General features: G+C 35.6%; 2 long non-coding RNA genes across 2 annotated transcripts; one reads left to right on the forward strand and one right to left on the reverse strand.

Annotated features, from left to right (window-relative positions):
* The first annotated feature begins 2,650 nt into the window (after positions 1-2,650).
* LOC135074439 (uncharacterized) lies at positions 2,651-5,485 on the forward strand. The gene is made up of 4 exons (XR_010257838.1): positions 2,651-3,016; positions 3,203-3,356; positions 4,731-4,926; positions 5,335-5,485. It is a non-coding gene; the product is annotated as an uncharacterized LOC135074439 (long non-coding RNA).
* Positions 5,486-13,274: 7,789 nt separating this feature from the next.
* Positions 13,275-13,724, reverse strand: LOC135074930 (uncharacterized). Its single transcript, XR_010257917.1, has 2 exons — positions 13,507-13,724; positions 13,275-13,437 (listed from the first exon to the last, which is right to left on the reverse strand). It is a non-coding gene; the product is annotated as an uncharacterized LOC135074930 (long non-coding RNA).
* Between the last annotated feature and the right edge of the window lie 7,826 nt (positions 13,725-21,550).

Raw genomic sequence — 21,550 nt, forward strand, 5'->3', positions numbered from 1 at the left:
TACATTGCACATGGAAATGCAAATAAACAAAAACTTTTCAATTTAATAATTTTACTTTATTTATGAACACACATAATATTATACACCAAAAGCGTCTTTTCGCAAAGTTTTCAACAACACTAAAAAAGCATTTGCACTTTGAGAAAACTCAGATCACTTGTGAACATAACAGAAAGTTTCTTCGCGATTCACGAAGGAACGAACAAAACTCCGATGAACCAGAACAGCAGCAGGTACGAAGGAATGAACTTGAATTTGACTCGACTCTTCAATACTTTAATAGGGCCACAGAACTCATAAACGATGGCTAAGAAAACAAGAATGCATTCAACCTAACAAAAACAACACCGGCCATTTTGGAGGAAAAACAAAGTTGCCATATGTTAAATAGTAATTTCTACTACTCTATTATGTAAATTATAACAAAAAATGTCACCGTTCAGTTTTAAATTAAAACAAATTAATTTCATTTTAAAAAAAGTTTTCACATTGTAATTAACAATATTCTGAAATATATTTTAATTAAGAAAAAAATGAAAATATGAAGGAAACAGGAGCAGCGACATCTAAAGCGTTTTAGGGTAGTTAAAAAGTATTGCTTCCTCATTGTTATAGCATTGCTGCAAAATCTGAAAAGCTTTTAAATATTTTAAGATGTGTTTCTGGAGTCTGGTGGGGTGCTCACCCAGCGTCATTAAGACTTTTATACAATGCTATTATAAGAAGTGTACTTGACTATGGCAGTTTCTATCTAGAGCCTTGTAATTTAGTTGGTTTAAGTAAATTGGATGCGATTCAATCTAAAGCGCTAAGGATTATAGCTGGTGCTATGAAATCGAGTCCAATCAATGCCTTGCAAGCTGAATGTGTTGAGCCCCCATTGAAATTACGCCGCCAATATTTATGTGACAAGTATCTTTTCCGTGTACTTCAATTTGCTGACCATCCTATATATAGCAAACTCAACAGACTTAATGATTTAATTGATACTTCCTCTTATTGGTCACGTAAATCTCCTCCTTGTGTGATTATTAGTTTTCGTAAATTTATATCAATCCAAGCCCCAGTCCACAGAACCTCCTTTCTTCCGATATTTTCTGTAAATTTTGAATCCCTTATTCTTACTCCGACAATTCATTTCAACCTAGACATACATAAGGATGACTACAATGCTAACATTAAGTTCAATCAGATCGTAGACGAACACTGGGGCGATTGGCATCATATCTATTGCGATGCATCTAAGCACTCTCCAACGGGTCATGTTGGCGTTGGCGCATACCATAAACAATATCATATTGTCCAGAAAATAAAACTCCGTCCAGAATCATCAGTCTTTACAGGAGAATGTTTTGGACTGTTTAAGGCTTTAGAGTATGCTCTCCTTATGAAATTAAACACAACTGTAATATTTTGTGACTCTAAAAGTGCTTTGCAGGCATTACATAAATTTCCATTTAAGAACAATACTAATTATCCTATTATTACAGAATGCAGGAAATTACTTCACAAATGTAGTCTTAACAGTCATTTAATTAATTTTGCGTGGATTCCTAGTCATACCAATATTCCAGGAAATGATAAAGCTGATAAGCTGGCCAATGAAGCGGTTGAGTGTGGAGATATACATCCGTACACAAATTATTGCCATGACTTAACGGCAGCCCTTCCCAAAGCTTATCTCAAATCTGCCTGGGATGAGAATTGGGAGTTCACTAGCCAATCTAAGGGGAAACATTACAAGCTCATTCAACCATCCATCCTTTGTAAACCATGGTTTGTTAAAATTAATCTTTCCAAAACAGTTACTACCATTTTAACTAGAATGCGACTTGGTCACGTGTGCACTCCAGCACACTTGGCTAAAATTCATGTACTTGATTATGATTCGTGCACTTGTGGTTCTGGCGTCGGAGACTTAAATCACATATTTTTTTACTGTTGCCTATATGATCGTTCCTCTTTTATTAGTTCTCTTTTAGCCATTAAAATTCCTTTTCCTACATCCATCACTTGCCTATTATATACCAATAACATTGATGTTTATAATATCCTAGCCGAATTTATTACCCATAATAATATAAAATTGTAAATAGTAATGTATATTGTACTTATGTAAATATTATTTTATTTTTATTATTTTGTACTTATATCACACCTAAATTGATCCTATGAAAACCATCCTTTGTTCCGTTTCCTTCCGTAATTGATTCGTTTCCCTACCTTTTAACTTTAACCCAATCCCACCCTGTCTAAACGCAATGTCCGCAAAACTTATGGCAAAACTGAACGCAAAAATCAAGAACCCCGTCGTGGCTAAACGCAATCCGCGAGAGCCATAAAGAAGAAAAAAAAAAAAAAAGTATTGGAATTTATCGACTGAAGTCGCTGTTTGGAAGCAAGTTTGATCGTAGTATGGAAGTTTCCGTACCCTGACAAAGACTACTATTATAAACTGGTTCTAATCAGCCCCCCTAGACAAAACGCACTTTTTGATCGAATCGAAAATCGAATCCGTCAAATTCCATACAAAAAAGGGGCTTTTCGACCACTTTTCGACTGGTTTGCGATTATAATGGCACTTTGTCTAGACCCACAGTTCTAATCATATATTTTTTTTTTTAATATAGTTTTTCACGGCTCTGGGTGCATGCCCTTTTAAGCCAGTCTTTGAAGTCCGTTGAACTTTTGTTTGAATTGACACCTGATAACTGTGTTTGACACTTCACTGATTCACTGATTTCTTCACAGATATGGATTTCATTCTCTTCTCAATTTCTCAAATAGTTCCCAGAGTTGAAACCACGAAAGTATATATGGGTTTGAAAAGTTTCGGATCCTTGAGGAGTTCGTTCAACGACTGTGGTACACGTTCACAAATAGATTGAAGGTCATCGATCATGACCAGTCTCTGGATTCCAAAACTTCTACATTTCAAGATTATGTGTTCCATATCGGCAAGCTCTTCATTGCAATATGTACATTCAGCGCTCGGAATCAAGTTAAGCCTCTTCAGGTGAGTGGGAGCGTGGCAATGGCCAAATCTCAGCCTATTTATTATGGTTATGAACTTCCTGTTATCTATATTCTCATTCTTCCGATGGTACCAAGGTTTGGCGGGCGGGCTTCCTTGGATCTTAGCATACCATTTTCCCTTTTCCATACTAGTAATAGTCCAGTACTCATGCCATATCTTTTTCAGGTCTTGACTGATTGCGGCTTGATAGTCAGTGTGAGGTAACTTCAACAACATAGAATGGTCAACATCAAAGCCATTCCTTGCAGCCAGATCAACAATTTCATTCCCCCTGATGCCACTGTGCGATGGTACCCAAAGGAAGAGCAGTGTCTTACCAGTAAGTCTATATAAGTTATTAATTAATTTCTTAATATCATAAATTATATAATTCAAATTATATTTACAAGAGTTATTTTCCAGAGCTAGTAATACGCTTTTAGAGTCAGTTAGAATAATAATATTGTCAGATGGTGGATTACACATACAGATATGTTTAAGTGCTAAGAGGATAGCATAACTTTCTGCAGTAAAGATACTACAGTGGCTTTCAATTTTATGACTTTGAGTAAGTTTAAGTTGTGGGTCATAAAATGCAGAGGTTACACTATTCTCTTTCTTTGAACCATCTGTGTACACTTTATAATAAGACTTATTTAGAAATTTATTAAGGTCAATTTGATTGGAAATCTTTTCCCTTAAAATGGTGAAATTATTTACAACAAGATCTTCATAATTAACTTTGTACATGGGCCATGGCTTATCTTTATACATATTTACAGTGAGAGAATCAATATACAATGCAATTCTTAGTAAGGCTGGAGTGCGTCCAGATATTAACTCATTACCTGTAATTGGAAGAGGAGGAGTAGAGCATATTTGGGAAGATAAGGGTGGCATGATTCTATCTAGTACTGGTTTGTTAGTTGAAGTTATTAGTTTAAGACAAAAATTTGCTGCTAGTTGAATACGTCTCAGTACTAAAGGAGGAATGCATGTTTCACATTGCATAGCATTGATAGGTGTTGAACACATAGCTCCTGTTATTATTCTAAGTGCTTTATTCTGAATAACATCTAATTTTTTTAATAGGGTTGGGCTACAGTTCATATATGCCAAAGTACTATAGTCGAAATGACTACGTACTAAACTCTTGTATAACATTGATAAAATCTTGGGATCAGAGCCCCAACTTACACCAGCTAGTGAACGCAATATGTTTAAAGCCTTAGTAGAGTTGCGAATTAGAAGCTTGATATGACTTTCAAATGTGAGTTTTTTATCTAAACACACTCCTAAAAACTTTTTTTCCTGAATCCATGGTAAAGGATTATTATTATAATAAATATTAGAATTACAGTCATTATATTTTTTCGAGAATAACATAACGCCGCTCTTATTGGGACTAATATCAAGTTTTAATTTACCAGAATAAAAATTATGAATTTCAACTAAAGCTAGGTTTAAACTATGCACAGCAGTATTTACATTTTTATTTACAGTATAAATTAATAAATCATCAGCAAATTGTAAAAAATTTATATCCCTTTGTGTTAAATACTTATTAATTTGACTAGTGTATAAATTGTACAATAATGGCGAGATCGTAGCGCCCTGCATTGTGCCTTTATATACATATCCGGGTCCATGAAGAATGTTATTAAATTTTATATACATTATTCTTTTATACAAAAAATTGAAAATCCATTTACAGACTACCCCGGGTACTCCAATATCACATAAGATGGCTATTAAAATTGAGGGGACCACGTTATCGAACGCGCCCTGAACATCAAGGAAGACACAAGCTGTAGCAGAGTGACCGTCAAGAGAATTCCTAAGATCTGAGACCAATGCTGTAAAACTTTCTGCTGCACTTCGGCCTTTCCTAAATCCGAATTGTTCATTTGGTAAGATATTATTTGATTCAACATAATAATCTAATCTTGTCTTTAACATGCACTCAAATACTTTACCTATACATGAGGACAGAGAAATTGGTCGATAAGAGTTACAGTCATCAGGAGGCTTATCTGGTTTAAGTATAGGGATGACACATTGAGTCTTCCATGAGTCTGGGATGACCTGTGTTTGCCATAGTAAATTAAAAATGTACAGTAAAAGTTTTTTGGCATTATTATGTAGGCGACGAATAAGTTCATAAGGAATATTGTCTAAACCAGGTGTAGTGTTCCTACGAGACTTCAAGGCAGTCATAAACTCTTCCCAAGAAAAATGTTGAGATAAAAAAGCTGCTTTTTCATCACCAACTTGACAGAAATATGCTTGCAATAATGAATTGTTTACTTCTTTTTCAGGAGGAGATACAGGGGAATATTTCTCAAAAAAAGAAGGAATCCATTCATCATTCTTCGGCAGTTTAGGAATTGAAACACGCTTAAACCTCTTCATATAGTTCCATACTGTACTAACAGGAGTATATCTATTAAAAGATTCACATAAAGATTTCCAACCTGTTTTCTTTTTTTCCTTAAGAGTTAGTTTTTTAGCAGCATCTAATTTTTTATATGTAATGTAGTTGTCAATGCTTGGATTACGTTTATAAAAATTTAAAGCATCTTTACTTTTTTTAACTGCACTATTACACTCATCATCCCACCAAGGTACAGGCTTTTTCATTAAATTGGGAGAGGTTTTGACTACTTTAGGTACACATTTGTCTCTAATATTAATCAAATGATTATAAAAATCGTCATAAATTCTTAATGGATCTGTATTATCTAAATTAATATTAACTACCATGTTTTCTGTTTCAGTATGAAATCTAAACCAATCAGCTTTATTGTAAATAAATTTGTGTACTGGTTCACCTATCTGATATTTATCAACAGAAGTCTGAATATCTGTTATAGTGGGATAGTGATAACTTCCCATTGGATCATCATAAACTTTCCAATCACATAATGGAGCTACAGAAGGGCTGACACATGTTACATCAATAGCCGAAGGATTATGAACAGATCTACCAACAGTGGTCGGCGCCCCTGAATTGAGGATACAGAGGTCGCTCTCGTCAAATATATTGAAAACTTCATTACCTCGACCGTTACTAGTAGCACAGCCGAATGCGATGTGGTGAGCATTAATATCACCTGATAGCAAAAGAGGCTTAGGTAGTAAGTTAATTATCTGTTTCAGTTTGCTACCATTAAATCTTGATCTATTTTCTTTAGGTGGTGGACAATATATACATAGAATACTTAAATTACCTATACCAGTTCTCAGATTAATAGCTACAGGTTGCAAAAAATCATAAAAAGGAAGCTCTATTATTGAATATTTCAAAGTGTCTTTGACTAGGATGGCGACTCCACCCCGCCCTTCTTTTTCTTTACCTATTTTATTAATTAGGTTGTAATTATGAATATGAAAAGAATTGTTCTCTTTTAACCATGTTTCATTTAGCAAACATATATCAATATCATTATCAATTAAGAATTTTATAAGTAATGGCTTTTTGTTAATAACACCTTCGACGTTAAATTGAGAGATTCTTATGAAACTTTTATCCATTTAAAGCCCTTTAAAACTTTTTATAAGAATTTCCTGAATAATAGAACTATTAACTGCCCTCGTTTCGTTGCCAATAGCGACAAGGGCGCCTACAAGGCCCTTGCGAATAAATTTATTGTTTATTATTTCATCTATTAATTGTTCATTAGTAAGTGGTTCTTTTTCTTTAACTTCCATTGAATTAGTAGAAGTGGAAGAGGTCGTTGCTGATACAGAGTTAGCTTGAGGCTTCCTTGATGTAACAGATTTAGAGTTAGTTTTAGGAGCAGCCAATAAAGGAAACTCGCTTATATAATTTTTGATAACTGGGCTACTCTTAGTAGCCGAAGCATTGCTGGAGACCATATTAGCGTAAGTCAATTTATTTTTTTTATCTTCAATCTTTTGTTTTTTAACAGGACAGTCCCGTGAAATCGCAAGATGAGCTCCTTGACAGTTTATGCATTTGGCTATTTTATTTGAAGTACATTCAGAAAAATGATGTTCTTCAGAACATATTGAGCATTTTTGCACAGATTTACAAATTTTAGCACCATGGTTGAATTTGAAACACTTGAAGCATTGCAACAATGGAGCGTTGTATGGGAATACTCTGAACCTAAAAAGGTCTAGATAGACATGTTCGGGTAACACAGTTGATAAAAATGTGATAGACACTGATTGAAAGGGCTTTATTTCGCCGTTGTCTTTTTTGGTGAACCTACGGACACCTATGATCTCATAAGATGAGGAGAGTTTCTTAAAAAGTTCCTCATTGCTGATACTAGTGGGTACAAAGCGAAGCACGCCGACTGTTTCTACTGCTGTGGCTGGGATGTATGCCTTGAGTTGGTGTTTGGTTAGGAAGGGATCGTTTTTCAGGAAGTTATTGGCATTACTAGACTGGGAAAATGTGACACATATTTTATTGGCGTTAATTCTTTTAAGATTTGTAATGCCCTTAATTTCATTTTTGAAAAGGTTGGTAGTCAGGATGGGATTGTTGTTCCCGATCTTCTCATTCTCTTTCGTGCTTTCCACAAATACAGAAAACTCGCCACTCACCGTGTTCTCCGCGAATAGCCTTCTATACCCTGGTTTTACGTACGGTTTGTAGAAATCTTCATCTGCACTCGTATAGGTGTGATCTCTATTTGGTGCCTTCCTTTTTTCCTTGCCCCTGGGCGGGTCTTTACCGTCCCCGTCCGGCATAGTCGAGTTTTAAGTTGACTTAACGACTTCCAATAAATAGATAACTATTTTTATCACAAAAAGAGAAAAATACAAAATTGGCTTCAAAAATCGCGCCTAGTGCGTTCAAAAGCCCGCCAAAAAGTCATTTTTCAGTTCTAATCATAGAATCTACAGTGTTGCCAGTGGCCGATAGTCAAAAGTTACACGAGACAGATCAAAAAGTAACATTTTGTCAGAAAAAGTAACATTGCCTTTTTTTTGTGGAAACTGGCAAAATACGTAAATAATGGTATTTATTTTTTAATTAAAATAAAATACACTGCCTTTTTTTTGTGGAAACTGGCAAAATACGTTATAATGGCATTTAATTTAAATGAAAATAAAATACGTTCCTTGACTCTTTTATTACAAGTAAAAATTTGTATTAATTGTGTTGTTGGTTGTTGATCGCATAATCGACTGTTGACGCTGAAAAGAAAAAAGGTAAATAAATAAATAAATAAAACTATAAAAAGTTTCCGCCCCTTTATTAAAATTCATAAAAAAAATTCATAAAATTAAAATTCATAAAATTCATTTATTTTTGCAAATAGGCTTTTAAAAAGCACTTTTACACGTCCCAATCTTAACCCTACCACTGCTTCGGGACAATAAATGGGCCAGTGCTGAGAAGAAGCAGCGCAAGAAACTGAAGAAACTCAGTCACTATTGTCAGCCTCCTTTTCAAGGGTTTACAGTCTATACAAAATATTATAGTCATAAGAAGTATTGATGCGAGCTAGGTAGTTAAACATTCCAAACATTTTTATCTTTTAGATAATCATCAACTTTATAGTAGCCCTTTTTCATATAGGTAGGTGCTTTTGATATGTGCTTTAAATTTATGAATGGGCAATTGAGAATGTTACTAGGTATGCAAAATCACTTGAAACCTATGTTACAGTTAAGCTTTTACATTTACAAATACATTAGTTTTTATTTCATTTAAAAATACCCAGTAGTTATGATTTTATAGGCATTCAAAGTTCGCTTAAATATTGAGTCCCGCCGACGGTCACGTGACCCCGCGTGACGTACATTCACAGTGTCCGCTCACTAGAAAACGGATATTTAAACATACTTAAATACATTTTTTTTTGTAAATACAAACTTATTATACATATTAACACCCAGACCCATCACAGAAATTAAAATTGAACCAAACCCAAACTTGATGCGATTGTGTCGTTTTATTGCGAATTACCTTCCAGCTCCATCATTAGACCCTGATTACTATATAGAATTAAAATACTCATCAATACAAAACGAACGAGCCCAAACTCGATGCATTTAAGTCGTTTTATTATATAAGGTGTTATTTTTTATACTGATCATACTTTACCAACGCATCTAATAAAATCATACAAATACAACCCAAGTGTTTTTAAAAAAAAATTCAGGCTAGTTTTTGTTTTTACTTTTCCTAACAAAAAAAAGATATTATTTTTACAACCATCCTGTCTTCACTCACTGCCTCTCTCTCTTTCTTTACTCATTTGATTCATACGAGTACGAACAATGGCCGCGCGCGTTCATTCAACGTTCACACACATAAAGGTTAGATTACACTAAACCTACGTTACCAAAAATTATCACTCGTGAGTATGTACGATGTTACGTCATGTTAATAGGTACTACGCGCTGGGAGAAACAAAATCTAGCCACATAAGTAGGTAAATAAGTGTATTTTCATTAGTGTAATAGCGGGGGACTTTTCCAACGAACCGAGGCGAATCATCCGCGTTAAACTAGAAATTTAAAAAAGGATAGAAATTGGAATTCAATATCTACGGTTTCGTAATGCCTACGCAATTTATTTAGAGACGTAATAAAAAATTGATAGGTACATACCTATTACAACTTCGCTTCGCTTCAGTGGAAATGCACCCTAATATTGAATATGAATCGGTGTTGTAAATAAAACTCACTGATCAATTTTCCTGGTTTTAATTCCTAAATTATGATTTGCCATCACACTTTAGATTCATTGATTTTACTTATTCACACATTTACCTATTTTGAATGTTGTTATTTAAAGTTTCTACTTCCTAGGTTATTATTACACTAATCACAATACATTTTGAACGTCAAGCCTTTGTTGAATGTTCACGTAAACACTGTCTTGCACTGTCTAATCTAGCCACGATCGAATTGAGGTAATGCTTCCGGGCTGCACACTTGCTTGCTGTTCACTAGACACCACGACGGATGTTGTATTCACAATTCGCGCACTAATTTTTTTACGGAAAAAGTCCCTTTCGCGTAAACAAGCACTCATCTGTCCAAATCACACTGTAGGTATGTACCTAGGTAGACTTCCGCAATATTCATCGATAGAACTCGGTCGCGGTCGTGGCCCTCTGGCAACAACTCCTTGATAAGGCATTCCGTATTTTTACGCAAAAGCCGCCGTCTGCGGCGCTCGCATCTGGGTACCGCCAGCACTGTGCCGGTGATTGAAATTGAAATCCAGAACTTTGTCCTCGAAGCGCACGGGATCTCGTCAAGTCAGGATACGGCTGCGCTCCCTGAAGCGCTGCGCGGCTCCAAACAAGCAATGTGTGAAGGTTTTCGACTCGTCAATGTTTCTCGTCGGCCAGTTAGTGTGCCCGAAACATAATTTCACCTGCGTTTTGTTATTTATCAAGCGCGGCATTGTAATAACTCGCACATACACTGCAATACGTTTGGGTACATTGGACGGCGGACTGGGACGATTATTTATGTTGTTGCGCTCCCGCATGCCGATCGGCTCGGCGCGGGCTGTGGGCGCGGAGCGACTGGCAGCGATATCAATATGGCCGACTCACGCGGCGCGGCACGTGGCTAGCGGTCGTTGCCCTCGGCCGGCTACTACGATAGTGCGTAAATAAATACTCACCGCGCTCAAAGGATGATTTATTTTTTATTTTTTTCGAAACATTCTTTGTCGTTTTACTCAAAAACTAGCCTGAATTTTTTTTTTAAAACACTTGGGTTGTATTTGTATGATTTTATTAGATGCGTTGGTAAAGTATGATCAGTATAAAAAATAACACCTATAGAGTTCCTATGGCCACCTTCCAGCTCCATCATCAGATCAGCTCCATGTCATCATAATATTGCATGGTCATCCAAATCACATGTGTTTGCGAAATTTCAGCTTAATCGGTTGCCTGGAAGTGGGTCTTAATTCAGCTTGCAAGATTCCACCCATACAAATATGAGCCAGTCACTGTAATATGACGTCACGCGCATAAAATGGAGGGACGGCCGCCGCCCGCACTTTTAAAATTCAATATCTTGGAAACTAATTGACGTATCGAAATCATTCTTTCACGTGTATTTTTTATTTTTAACAGAGAATACAGAAAGCTAAAAAACAAAATTAGTGAACATTCTTCATTCTACAACAGTTTGTGTTAATTTATTGAAAAGTTTAATACATTTCCCCAGAAATGAATTACCAATCTTGAGCAGTCTGAAATTTGGAACGGCAAGTTTATTTTTGTTTCTTGTATTAAACTTGTGTAAATCACTCTTTCTAGTAAATTGCTCTATATTTTTGCGAACATATAAAAGGTTTTCATAAATGAACTGTGAAGCTACTGTCAGTATATTAATCTCCTTATGTTGCGGACAGCCGCTCGGGCTTGCGGAAATAAGAAAAACCTTCGGTTAAAATGAAGATATATTTCTGCAAATATTGCCCACAACGGCTATCAAAAAAACATAAACTTCAATACTAAACAAAAGGTATCAAAAGTAGTAAGTATAAAAAACATAGACAATAAAAAAAAGAGGTTGGTCCACCAATCGGTTCCCAACATCATTCTCTCAAGGAAAATCGGGGTCCAAGGTTATAAATGGCCCGCACTGCTCTCTTCTGCAGAACAAACACAGTTTCAATGTCCGCAGCTGAGCCCCACAACAATATGCCGTATGACATTATACTGTGAAAATAGCTGAGCCTTGCTGACAAGGTTTCAATATGAGGACCCCACTGAAGTTTAGAGTCTAAAGTGATTCCTAAGAATGTTGTGGAACTTATGCTATTTAATGGTTCATTCTTCACCATCAATTGTGTGGGAACCTGCCTCACATTAGGTAAGGTAAAGGACATCATCCATTTTGGTACAAAATCAAAAGTGCCGGCCAAAAAATAAAAATGCTGTATTCTGATAGAACACGTCCGCCTTAGCATTTGTTACTATGGCACCAAAGCTGTAGCACCACTGTGCATCGTAGTATTTGAGTTCTAATAGTCTGTCTTTTTAACATTTACGATTGAACTATTACAATACAAAACAAATGAAGTATCTTGCCGAAACATGGCGTTTTTAATATGTTTTGGTTAACACGATGTACTTAAATATTGTCGTTCACATACACTGCATAAACAAAAAAATGCACCATGGGTACCTACAAACAATAAAAAGAAATGTTAAAACTAGACGCGGCTTATCACTTCTAGGAATTAAACCAATAGCCTTACTCTACCGCCAAACAATGGGCACACCGCCGCACCGCACCACAACACCCCTTTTTTACGGGTAAAAATGTGTTGAATCGCATACCTACCCTGCGGGGACAGGGTCAGAAAAACGAGGCATACCCACTAAAAAGACCCCGGTACTCCGTCGCTCGCCTTAAGTGGCAGGAAACTGTGGGGTTCCGGACAAAGCCTTCTCTACCACAGCCCCTCCCGGCCCTACAAACCCCCAGGACGGGGGGCGACAGGAGCAGCTACCCAAGTAACACGCAAGCTGTATATTCACTGAAGTTAAGATTGATTTACGTTTTAAAGTCAGACTATCACTTTAAATCAGTTTTGACTTAGTTTAAATGCTTTTGAGTAGAATGCGGTAAAATTTACAATGCATGAAGCTATTATATGGTCTAAAAAATTAAGTTAATTGGCTTATAATCATACTAAAACATTAATTACTTTTAATATACAGCACCTTTAACAGCATTTACACTAACACAAAGGTTAAAACCGTATATTAGTAAATAAGAAAACCTAATGCATTAAATAAACGTTGTCGAAATATTCTATAGTGCATTCAGATATATTAACACATTTTACAGATTGAACGCATTTTTATGATCTTTTCTTATGCTTATTTACTGCTCAGCATTAGCCAAACATTTACTAAAGTTTTAGCTCTGTTATCTTCTTATTTTATTGTTACTTTAAAGCTTTTAGCACTATTTAGATAAATAAAAAAAATATTTTATTACTTTAGGTCATAATTTGGCCATAAAACCACGAGCCGTATGATTATATTCATTTGTGCGTTAGTAGGTCCTGTATATTCATTAGAAAATTTATGTCGAACGTGTCACGTTATTGACATGAATAAACAGTGGAAAAAACTTAAGGCCGGGTTGCACCAACTTACTTTAACAAACGTCAAAAATCTGTCAAACCCCATACAAAAAACATCGGTTATCGTCATAGTTACGGTCAAAGTTAGGTGGTGCAACTCAGCCTAAGAGAACAGGTGGAGTAAAGAGAAAGATAAAGACGGAATATTCAAACTTTATATTTGGTTTAAGAAATGCAAAACGTGTTCCAAAAAATGATACACCTCATACACAAAATACAGTACAATCGGTTGTTGTGTGAGTCAAGAAGTTCCGTAGAACATTCCTTCATCCCTTTCGGTCGTTTGCACTATTTTAAAAGGCATCTGAAAAAAAACAAATAAGCTTATTTATGACTTAATAGAGAAGTAGTTACCTGAATTCTAAATAATTACCCGTATAACGCATACCCTTAAAAAAACGACTACAGCAACACTACTAACTAGTTACAAAAAGTTCCTTTAAATTATTACTATTACAATGAGCGAAAAATAAGATAGGTAGCTATATCGTGTTTCATTACAAATTACATTTGTAGTGATAATGATTTTATACTTAACACTTGTCAAACTAGGTACCTACCTAATTGGAGACAGATAAAATTGAAAGACGTGGAGTAAGGTAAACGGCTACTAGTTCGTGATAGTACGTAAGTTCGTAAGTTTTTTTTCTAGCTCAAATAATAAGCAAATGGAATATTATTTATAAAAATTCTTCATTACTATAAAAACTCTATTATTTAAGCTATCTAAAAAACCAAGTACCAACATCGTGGCGCCAAAAATGAGAGCAATACGAAGCTTCAAACTCTCAGAGAGCCAAAAACAGCCGTGCGGCTTGCAAAGGTTGTTCTCACCGTAAGGTTAGCGCTCCAACTTCTTAAGCTTATAAAAAGGCGAAGGAACGTCCATTTAAATAAAACTTGTAATAGTGGTTTCATGTGTTCCTTGACAATTGATTTGGCTTAAAAAAAAGTTATATGAAAACGTAGAATTCCTTTAAAATTGCGATTAATTGACTCACGAAATAGCGTACTTAAAATTTTTCGGGTGTCCCCTATTTCGTGACACTACCGATTCAAGGATATTATGGATAACATTTTGATGCTTGGTTTTTAAATAATTATTTATGATAATTTAAATGTAAGTTATGAAACAAATAATGCATTTATTTAAGTTTCTCATGACCTAAATTCGGTATATGATTCGTTCATTAGAATTTATATGACACGAGTTTGAAGTTCACATATGTGACCAATTTTAAGATAAATTAGCTTAAGTAGTACCAGCATAATTTTGGTTTTATTTCGATTTGTTTTATTTATCTTTGTTTATTTGTATTGTATATGGGATAGATAATAGTTAATTGACACATTTTGACAATAGTCCATGAATTTTACTTGGGGAATTTGGAATAATCAGTATCACGAAACAAGGAACCGTATTATTGTTACTTTTTTCCAAGTTCGTGATATGTAAATGTATGGTGTTAGGTACTTTTATGACACATACCATTAAAGAAATCGACATATTTTTTAGTTTTTAATACTTACCTACCTAAGAAATTAATTACTTACTTTTTATTATGAGTCATTGGCGTATCTGGGGTTATTTTCAGGAGGGGGGGGGGGGCTACCCTCACTTGAAACAGCTCCAGGGGTGGGATTATGGGGAGAAGGGGGGGGGGGGGGGGTGTTACAAATAACAAATCAAAATTTTATGGCTACGAAGGGGGAGGGGGGGGGGGTAAGTCCCCCTCCACATTTCTAATGGTTATATAAATATTTTCACATATCGCTAGAAATAACAAATCAAAATTTCTTGGGGTACGAAGGGGGGGGGGGGGGTAAAGTACACCCCCCCCCTACATTACTAATGGTTATATAAATATTTCCACATATTGTTAGAATTAACAAATCAAAATATTACTAGACACATTATTTCTCATATTTCTTATGAATATTTCAGGTAAGTAATATCGTCAATTTCACATAATTATTTTATTCTAAATTTTTATTATCGTTTTTCAATTTATTAAACCCTTAATCATTATTTAAATATCCTAACTGGATGCATAAAACCTTATCCCGAAATAGGGGACATGAGTTCACGAACTTAGAAACAGAGCAAAATTTTGTCACGAAACAGGATCCAAACAAGAGGTCCGCAGAACAATTAATATAAAAAAAAGTTCAAACTATATAACTATAAATTATGTATTAACTTACTGTCAAAAGACCAAAGTTTAGCATACAAAAGCTTTCATACTGATATCATGCTTGGTTATTTTTAAATAAAATGTTAAAGTCGTAAGAGCCTTAATATACCGAAGTAGGGGGCACTTACCTTAGGGGATCATGACGTGATTAAAGGATTCTAAATTATTGTTTCGGTACCCTGATTAACACTAAAGCAATCCATTTTTATGACGTTTAAACCTAATGAACATTATAACATACCTAAAAAGTGTTACAGTAATGCTAAAGATATCACTTAGATATTTTATATGTAGGTTGAATGACTTAACCATTTTCTTTTTACTATAATAAGACTGACAACATTAAAAGACACTAGTTGAAAGTTTAAAACATTAATATTATCTGACGCCATTTGCTTTCTGTTTTCTCTAACATAGAAAATAAAATTATAATACACATATGCATGAAATACTACTTATTATCCTTTTCTTACAAGCGGAGTATCGATAGAAGCAATTTTATAAGTTAAAATTAATCAAATCGTTAAAAAAATCACAAAAAGTGTCATATGTCGATTCTAAATTTGTCCCTATTTTATTAAAAAAAGGATTTCTGTGAGGGCGCGTGAATTATAAACCACAAACATATATATATTTTCACATAAGACTAATACTCCCAGCTCATTTTCATTCTTGAAACAAAAAAATATGATACTTACCTTATGATAAATTATTTTAAATAAAGACATTAAAACATCTCCTCACAACACCATTGCACTGCAATACTCTAAACGAAAAATAATCAAATCGGACAATAAAATGCGATAAGTTTTTTCGAATACTTTCAAACAAACAAAATAAAACGTTCAGCCTTAGAATAAAACGTAACTTTGGCATTGTAATTCTGAAAGCTGTTTCAAAGCTGTACTAACATCTAATAAAATGCTTTTTACATTAGAATATGCTGTCTAACAACTTTACTAATGTCTGTCTTCAATAACATTATAAGCGCTGGTTAGCAGCACTAATAATATTTAATAATGCTCAAAGCCGTATTATTTGGGGCCCAAATTGCGCTTACAAGACACTTATAGACTTTTATACGGCTGATATAGTGCTACATATGCTGCTCATATACTGCTCTGCACGTAGGTTCATGCTGTTGTACGCTTCTTATAATTGTGTTTTGTGTTACTTGGGTAGGAGCACACAGCTGTTCTCGTCCGACGGTGGTGGTGACCTGTGCAATGCAGGTGGGGGCGCCACCGGCCCGCTGGCCATCACCGAGGAGAGAAAACTGTAGGCGATCATATTGTCGCCTCCTTTGACCCCTCCGCCGTCGCCGGAGCGAGGGCGCGTCTGGATCATCCTCACGCTCTGGCTCGGCGGCCTCTTTCTGAGACATCACCACAACACCCCTTTTTTACGTGCGTACCCCCACGCCACGCTTTGGTCGTAGCCTCACTTACATGGTCGCCCTCAACAAGGCAACTCCCTCCGAAACGGGCGAGCTCCGCACGCACTTCGGGCCACAGTGTTAGGAGGCAGACGCCCCCGCGTCCACATCAGTGAGGCTCGCCGTCGTGTCGGCTCACTGCACCAGCATCGGCTTTTGCGGCTGAAGGTAATCTTTTGCCCCAATCATGTGCTCCACGGCCTTGCCAGCTGCTTCACATAATAAGCAGCGGAGAACTTGGACCAAGCACACTTTGGCCTTATGGCCCTCTTCACTGCAGCGGAAACAGAGTCCATTGCGGTCAATGCCAGTGGCGCACTTGGAGGCCGTGTGGCCAGTGCCCTAACAGGCAACACACCTTAATGGTCTCGGCTTCAACACTGTTATATGACAGGACGAGGAGTTTAGTGGCCGACTGACTTGGGTTGAACCGGAGACCGACCACACAACCTTCCCTCAACCCTTCACCGCTGGTCTCGCGCTCCACCCGCGTGTGTCGGTCACTGTCGGTTTGTTTCTATAATACCGAGAGCGAAGTTGCCGTGTGTTTTCTCTCAGAATACAGCACATTTTTTTTTTGGCCTGCACTTTTTGATTATTCACCAAAAATACAGGGTGGCCAAAACAGTGAGGTCTAAAAGAAAAATTTAGATTCCTTACATCAAGGTGTACCTAAATCACCCCCATGTATGTAATACGATTGTGCTTAGTTTAGGAGATAGAGTTAATTTTGTGATATTTTAAAATTTTGTGACCTAGTTTAGAGCCTTCTAAACATTTCTATCTTTTTTTTGCGGTGACTTTTCTCAGATTTCTTTTTTTCGACAGATATGTTATTAATTGCAGATGTTTAAAAAAAATAATCACCTTCCTATCTTTGATTCAAGATACAAAAGTTTTGCTAGAAACATTAAAATTATGCTTTTATCAGAACACTATCAAATTTTCAACTTAAAAGTTTAAGTAAACAAAAAACAATCGTATTAGTTGGTCAGTCCAGGGTCAGTCTGTCCAACAACGCCATGTTGTTTTCTATCAAGCGTGCCAACATGACTTAAAATTATATTTGTTACAGGAAATGTATGAAATCCGTCAATGTATACAATTCCTAGGAATTGTGTATAATTCCTAAAATCACCCGGAAATGTGTGATGAAAATTATATTGGACACATTTCCTAGGAAATTTACACATTTCCTAAACAGCAATCGGAAATGTATAAGATTTCAATGAATACGCATGGACATGCGGTGCGAGGGGAGGGTATTGCATTTATCCGATTACGCGGGGTCTCTATCGAATCGCCAAATTTTTTGTACGCCTAATTGTCTATGGCACACATTTTAAGCCTAAAATTTTTTTACCCAACTTTATTTTTATTACGCCACTTTTTTTTCCGAAACTTAAATAGCGCTCGGCGGCCGCTACCGTGGCAGCTGCGTATGTGTAAGGTCGCAAGTCTAACCTAACCTCACCGAGACTTTGTTATCCAGCTACAGGAGTACTAAAACCTTCATGCCAAAAATAGTTTAATAAAAGAGATGTTAAAATTAGGGATTATTTCCAATACTTCAGCGTAATTACGTAATTTTAGACAAATATTTTTTTCGGCCAAAGTATAATAGTGCGAAAACAACTGGCAGGCTAAACAATAATAATAATTGTGAGTTAAAACTCATTAAAACTTATTTATTTCTGTAAATAGGCTTAAAAAAAGCACTTTTACACGTCCCAGTTAAAAGTACCTATCAGCCAATGTGGTTTGGCTAAATGAAATTTTAAGCGTACCGAGGGGCACCCGATCACGCGACCGGGCTAGTGCCGTTTAGTTTTATACATTTCCTAATACAATCTTGGAATTCTATAAAATTCCTAGGAAAAGTATACATTCCTAGGATAATAATATGTGCGACGTGCGTATTAAAAAATCTCTGAAGCAATATTTTATACATTTCCTAAATAGCTTCGGAATACATTTCCTACATTTCCTGTAACATATTCATAAGTGCGTTCCGATACACGATTTTGTTCGAAATTCTCAAAAGTAACATAAAAGTAACATTGAGTATGGTGTAACATGGAAGTAACATTGGAGGGCCAAAAGTAACGTAAAATGTTACAAAAGTAACATTCTGGCAACGCTGATGAATATAAAAATAACAGCCGGCTTATCAACGCGTAAAACTGAGCACAGATTAGAGAGTATGTGAGTGAAGTTCGTGCGGTTATATCACAGGGTTATATAATGTTTAAGCGTGACAAAGCTGATTTCGCATTATTCCTTCAGGTGTCATCATTATTACATCATAGTAACAATTATTTCGCAATATTTACTTAACATATACTCAACATCAAATAAACCGCACCTTCCGCGACGCGAACTTTAACGATTTTCTTCTGACACAATCATGGTGCCCCAACAATATTGGTGTTATTTGAAAGCCCAATAAATATCCTTAAAGAAAAACACATTTAATTTCTTAATAAATGATTAACATATACCATAAATGTGACTTGAAAAAATACCTCACTTTGGGCCCACCTATGGGATCAATTAGACCAATTTTTATGGTTATAAAACCAAATAATGATCTCACGTGTCCTCTTTAACAGATTGATAGCGATTAATCCCAACTTAACAGTTTTATAGCCATAAAAGTTGGCTCTAGCGTAACTACCTATTTTTTGAAGAAGTGACTCTGGATCCTTCTAAAGACACATTTTTGGGGTAAAAACCTTTCCTTTAATGCAATGAAGGTTAGAACTAGCCTTTTAAATGGTGCCAATATTAGTGGGAAGTGGGGAAGCATACGTTTGAAAATGCTTGTCGCGGGAGGTGCGATTTATTTGATGTCGAGTGTAGTTAGAGGTTTAAGAATGTTTAATCAACTGCTTTGCATTTCACATTGTTGTGACCTTGTGACCAAGAATTTTTCGATGTCGTATAACAACTAGCGACTTCACTGTGGGAGCACCGTAAACTATTTTTGTATTAGGTACACCTAAGATTTTAAACTTTCGCGTTCCATTTCAACTAAAATAGAGAAACACGGGTCTCGACGTGTCTCTATTATTGGTACACCCAACTTGTTGTACATTTTTTAGTAGAGTTCATGAGGATGTCATAACTTACAAAAATAAAACTAACTTTTCTGAATGCTCGCACATTTATTTCTAATAAGATATGACTTCTAGTTTATTTATATCTTCGTATTTTTATCATAACTTTTACACAATATATTACAAGCAGATCATTATATATCACAGTACGCGTAACAATTCACAATATGCGAAAACAATTTATGTATATTAATTAATATAGCTTCACAATAATAATACATAGATATTTTGTGTTTTTGTACATTTTCAAACAACAAAACTAAATTGCACAGTAGGTAATGAACATTTATTAAAGTCAGCTTTACGTATTATAATCTAGAAACACAATTATATTTCAGTTATAAAGTTATCAATAAATTAAACAAGTGCCAAATGTCAATAGGCTTTTAATAACGATATTAAATTGAACTAGGTTAATTAGCCAGTGTTAAGAGCCATCTATTGGAGCGCGTGAGAAGCTCCAACCAAAGATCAATGGCAATGTCGTAGTCAGTGTTGCCAGAAGGTTACTTTTGTAACCTTTTAGGTTACTTTTGAACTGCATTGGTTACTTTTAGGTTACACTAATGAAAAGGTTACTTTTGGGTGATTTTTCAGAAATTGTAGAATTAATTAAAATTAACAGGTTCAGTAAAAAATATTAATAGTGACAATTTAAAAATTATGTCATAAACTGCATTTAAACATGAATTTGATTTATTATTTGTTAAAGAAAATGAGTTTTAGCGAATGTTTTTCGATAATAAAACGCAAATCCATGAAACGGTTTTATACGACCGGTCACTTTTTCATGGTATGGTCAAAATTCGAAATTCGAATTTAGTTACACGATTGATGATCAATTGTATTCATTTTCTATCCATGAACAACCTTACACAATCGCTCCGATCAACACTGGTCGTAGTAGTCCAGTCAATGAATGCCTTAACGACGGTGTAGAGAGAAATCCGTGGAACACAATTTCTGACCTCGGGACTTCATTTAGCCTAGTTAGGTGATGAACATAGCAAAAGTCCCCGCCCTTAGCCCTTGAGCCGGCGGGGAGAGGGGGGTTTAAAGGTACCACTTTTCGGTTTTTCGCTTAATCCTCGGAAACTATGCGTCTTAGCGACATAACTACTATGAACCAAAAAAAGCTTATTCAATTTGCTACAGGTGAGACAGTCAAGTTTTTCTATATCTTGTATAGTGTTTGCGGCATCAGCTCTAGAAGGTCTGTAAAATTGGAAATTTTATTGTTGTCTTACATGTTCCTTTCAGGAGAAAATCGACTAAATCAACATTGAGCAAACACTATAGACATGCGGGAGCATGTTAAGCCTAGTTCCAGGGAGGGGACTGCACCGTGCGTATATTTAGACGAACCAATCAGAGCCACTTTTGACTCCTCATCATTCAAAAACTGCTGTGCATTAACACTTCAAATTTGGCTCATGTATTGAGACTTGCAAGATATACATCAGCTTCAAATTTCATAAATATACCTCAAACGGTTATTTAAGTATTGACGTTCAAAAATCGATATTTAGAGCACTAAAATCTATCTGGGTCATTCCACAAAAATATGTCAACTCTTAGTCAGCGCCACATTTCACATGAAATATTTGTTAATATTTTATTCCAAAATTGTTAAATAACAGCTCGCAATGTGCTTTATTCATCACCCAT

Source organism: Ostrinia nubilalis, chromosome 9 (assembly GCF_963855985.1).
Source record: "Ostrinia nubilalis chromosome 9, ilOstNubi1.1, whole genome shotgun sequence".
Classification (NCBI taxonomy): Eukaryota; Metazoa; Arthropoda; class Insecta; order Lepidoptera; family Crambidae; genus Ostrinia; species Ostrinia nubilalis.